The sequence below is a fragment of the Gorilla gorilla genome, chromosome 5, assembly GCF_029281585.2.
Source record: "Gorilla gorilla gorilla isolate KB3781 chromosome 5, NHGRI_mGorGor1-v2.1_pri, whole genome shotgun sequence".
Classification (NCBI taxonomy): domain Eukaryota; kingdom Metazoa; phylum Chordata; class Mammalia; order Primates; family Hominidae; genus Gorilla; species Gorilla gorilla.
The window spans coordinates 145,842,791-145,847,741 of NC_073229.2; the positions used below are offsets into that span (position 1 = coordinate 145,842,791).

The following is a 4,951-nucleotide window of genomic DNA, read 5'->3' on the forward strand; positions in this document are numbered from 1 at the left end:
TATTTCCCAAGAAAGCTAAAGTCAGGAAAGAATATAACTTATACTCTTTACTGTAACTTATTAATTATCAGTCATAACCAAGATCTACCTAGTGCTAAGTTCTTGGAAGTGAGAAACACTACCTTCCTGATAGGAAGCATAAAATTACCTTTTTTTTTTCCTAGTTCCTGATAAGATTATGTATCAGTGGCCAAAATCTTATGAACTTGATCAAATGAATTTCAGAATGTTCACTAATGTTCACTCATTCTCTCAGTACCCTGTACCCTATCACTTCTTACACGTACTTGTGGTTTGATTTTCTTAGCGAAGAACAACTTTTAGCGATGGAAACTTGTCTCAGCCACGATGTTTATTTTCTCAAGTTTTTTTTTTTTTTGTTGTAAATTGAAAAGGAATCCACTTTTCTGGATTGAAGTTTTTGCCTTTGGGGATTACAACAGCTTTGCTCTATTTTTTTCCTTTTAATTTTTAAGTTCCCCATACTTTCAGCCTCTTCCTGAATAAAGAATAATGATTTGACTGAAATTTATTTTGAGCACACGACCAAAACAGAAATCTTTTGAAGAAGCTCAAAATAACACAGGAAATACTGATGGCTAATAGCTCAGACTCCTACAGCTATTTAGATTTGCAGAAGAAAATTAAATCAATCAGTGTGTGTAGTAAGGGCTTTTAAGATATTTTTAATGAAATAGAAATTAGCCGATCCATCAGGTAAACACGGCAATCTGGAATGTATTTAGGTAAATTGGAGATGGAGATTAGTTCATAGGTCAGGAAAACACCATTAGTATTTTGGAGTTGTCTTGAGGAAATGTGTCTTTCAAAGCACTGATTGTGCAATGGCAGCTGAGTCACTTAGGAAATTATGAGCCTGAATCCTGTGAGATGCCATCAGGTCCAATAAATATTATGCTTTTCTTCTCCCATCTCTTTCAACACATCTGCATCATCTTGGTTTGAAGGTCATCCAGCTGTACTATGAGTAACCTTTGCTAATCCTTCCTATGAATAATTTTAGTTTTCCTCTTTTTAATTAATAATCCATGGAGAATTTTGGTTTTTTGTTCACTCTGGTTTACTGTATCGTCTGATGAGGCAATGGTCACACAACTTACAATTTAAGAGTTTCAAATGGACCCGCAGCCCCGGAGTCAAAGCTGGTTCCCGGCCCAGTCCCTTCTGGCAACAACCTGCCTCCTCTTTCCTTTCAAGGACTTCCTGGCAGGTAGAGTGGCCACGGCCATCTCCAAGACGGAGGTTGCTCCCATCAAGCGGATCGAGCTGCTGCTGCAGGTACAGCGTGCCAGCAAGCAGATCACCGCAGATAAGCAATACAAGGGCATTATAGACCATATAGGTCCGTATTCTCAAGGAGCAGGGAGTCCTGTCCTTCTGGCGCAGTAACCTGGCCAATGTCATCAGATACTTCCCCACCCAGGCTCTTAACTTTGTTTTCAAAGATAAATAAAAGCAGATCTTCCTGGGTGGTGTGGACAAGAGGACCCAGTTTTGGCGCTACTTTGAGGGGAATCTGGCATCAGGCAGTGTTTCTGGGGCCACATCCTTGTGTTATGTATACCCTCTTGATTTTGCCCACCTAGCAGCCGATGTGGGTAAAGCTGGAGCTGAAAGGGAATTCCGAGGCCTCGGTGACTGCCTGGTTAAGATCTACAAATGTGATGGGATTAAGGGCCTGTACCAAGGCTTTCACGTGTCTGTGCAGGGTATTATCGTCTACCGAGCTGCCTACTTCAGTATCTATGACACTGCAAAGGGAATGCTTCCAGATCCCAAGAACACTTACATCATCATCAGCCGGATGATCGCAAAGACTATCACTGCCATTGCTGGGTTGACTTCCTATCCATTTGACACCATTGGCTGCCACATGATGATGCAGTCAGGGTGCAAAGGAACTGACATCATGTACACAGGCATGCTTGACTACTGATGGAAGAGTGCTGGAGAAAGATTGCTTGTGATGAAGGAGGCAAAGCGTTTTCCAAGGGTGCATGGTCCAATGTTCTCAGAGGCATGGGTGGTGCTTTTGTGCTTGTCTTGCACGATGAAATCAAGATGTACACGTAAGTTATTTCCTAGGATTTTACCCCCTGTGAACAGGCATGTTGTATTATGTAACATATCTTGAGCATTCTTGACAGATTCCTGGCTGTCAATTTATCAGTGGCAACTATTTACTGGTTGAAAATGGGAAGCAATAATATTCATCTGACCAGTTTTCTCTTAAAGCCATTTCCATGATGATGAAGATGGGACTCAATTATATTTTTTATTTTAGTCACTCCTGATAAATAACAAATTCAGAAAGAGAAAAATACCTAAACTTAAAAAAAAAAGTTTCAAAAAAAGAAAAAGAGAGAGAGAGAGAGTGTGTGTGGGTGTGTTTTCATTCATTCAATTATCCTGGCTGCTAAAATAAGCTAGGAGTAGCTATAAGTCATTGTAGTCAGGAAAATATCTTTTTCTTACAAGGGTATGAAATGGTTTACAGTATGATTTTTGAAGCATTAATAGTTGATAAGATTTATATAAATGGTATCATACACAGAAGGCAAATGTTTTTAAATATTTTTAAGTGGGACTAATGTTGTAGTATGAGAAAAAGAGCCCGAACTGTTAGGCAAAAAAGAGAAAAATGTCTGCAGAATTGTTAACATAGAGTTCTCAGGCTACTTGGAAAATGCCTCTCACTTTGAAACGTAGTTTATGACTAAATAGTCTTTTTTCCTTTTTTATTTTTTTAACTTGACCAGATTTTAGGTTGAGTTCTAGTACTGAATAAAACAACCCAGAAAGATCGGTTTTTAATATTTCTTGTTTTATTTGATACATTAACCATAATACTGGCCTTTGATATTAGGCTTTAAGCCCTTCATCTAGACTCTGTCATAATGCTAACAGGCAAAAGGTTGATTCTTACACATGCCATCTGGTCAACAACCTGCTAAGCAATTACTAAATACCTGTTGTGCATACTGCATTAACGCCTTGAAAATTGTGTGTAAAGGAAGTAAAAGACACTGTCCTATCTTTGAGGAATTGCTAAACTCTTTGGCATAAAATAATGAGTGGCTTTTATTGCCTCTTCTTCCTCCAACCAGCTCTTAAATACTGCTTATATTTACTTCATTTTTGCCAGCATCTTCTGTGAGCATTTGTATCATTTCCCACCAAGACCAGTGCCGTGGGCTCCAATTACCACATGTAAGCTAGCGTTTCCAAAATTTCTGTTTCTGGTCCCAAACCCTTGCTCAAACATCAGAGTTACACTTTCTTTTGTTTTCTGGATAAATCCGTACACATCTACCAAAACTTCTTCAGAAATTGCAAGTTAATTTATATTCTCTATTATCTCCTCCACTTGGTATCTTCTGCTTTTTTTTTTTCCAGAGGGCGTCTTGCTCTGTCATCCAGGCTGGAGTGCAGTGGCACGATCTTGGCTCACTGCAACCTCCACCTCCCAGGTTCAAGCAATTCTCCTGTCTCAGCCTCCCGAGTAGCTGCAACTACAGGTGAGTGCCACCATGCCCAGCTAATTTTTGTATTTTTAGTAGAGACAGGGTTTCACCATATTGGTCAGGCTGGTCTCAAACTCCTGACCTCAAGTTATCTGCTCACCTCGGCCTCCCAAAGTGCTGGGATTACAGGCGTTGAGTCACTGCGCCCAGCCATCTTCTGCTTTTTAAAAGTCTGTTAGTGGCTCACAAAATCAGGGATTTTGGAATTCTCCTTCTCACTCACATCATCATTAAGATCTGCCCAGTCTCCCTCCAAATATCTCTCTATTAAAAAGTTCCAGAGCAGTTAAGTTTATGTTAACTGCTAGGGTAGCCTTACTTAACTGGTCTCTCTTCTAGTAGCTTCCCTCTTCCATTCACCAATCTGTATTATTTTTCTAAAATTCATATGTGATTACTCCTGTAACTCTCATGGTAAAAAGGAAAAAAAAAAGAAACCTTTAATGGTTCCCATATGCCTACAGAAAATATCCCAAAATCTTTATCATATTATAAAGTATCTTTTCTGCCTAGCAACGATCTGTACTTCCAACCACTTTTCCTAGTCTCTCTTTTCCCAAAGGCTTTCCCTGCTTCCACACTACAGAGTCTCAATTTTTGGAGCACCTTAGAATTATGTGGAGTTTTATAAAAATGCAGATTCCAAGACTCTAGAACCAGAATCTCTTTAGTAGAGCATGTGAACCACTCATTTTTACTATTAACCTGCCCTAGAATTCCCTCACAGAGCTCATCCACCACCCTACTTGTTGTTCCAGCAAATTTCCACTTATGCTTTAAGGTCTTGCTCAAATATTCTCATCTCAGGGTTTTTTTTTCTACATAACTCACACAGTAGAAATCACTCTAAGTCATTCTGCTTACGGAACTCTAAATGTTATTCAAATATATAGATTTATAAATTATTTTTGTTAAAAACACACTTCTCATTCCCCCTCCTCTTTTATGTTTCCCCATAATATTTAGTGTCATCTGACATGTTATATATTTTACTTATTTATTTTCTTATATTTGTCTCCTGCCACGAGAATGTACACTTCAGTAGATAGAGATTTTCAACTCTTTATTCAATGACAAATGTCAAACATACAAAAAAGTTTAAAGATTTGTACAATGAACCATCTTATGAACCCTCATCATGCAGAGTCAATAATTGCTAACATGTTGTCACTATTTGCTTCATCTATCTATCCAGAAATAGATATAGCTGCAAACTCTCCCATTTTATAAAATAAGTACAGATAATACCTTCTAATTATGTGCAATTTTTTCACAAATACAACCACTTATTCACAAAGGAGAACTCAAAAAAGATTTAAGAGTTTGGGTTTTTGTTTCTTTGCTTTTTAAATAGAGACAGTCCAGGCTGGTCTCGAACTCTTGACCTCAAGCAATTCCCCTGCCTT

The 4,951-nt window shown here is 38.5% G+C and overlaps 1 pseudogene; it reads left to right on the forward strand.

The window, feature by feature from the left end:
* The first annotated feature begins 1,096 nt into the window (after positions 1-1,096).
* Positions 1,097-2,322, forward strand: LOC101148185 (ADP/ATP translocase 2-like; annotated as a pseudogene).
* The last annotated feature ends 2,629 nt before the right edge of the window (positions 2,323-4,951 follow it).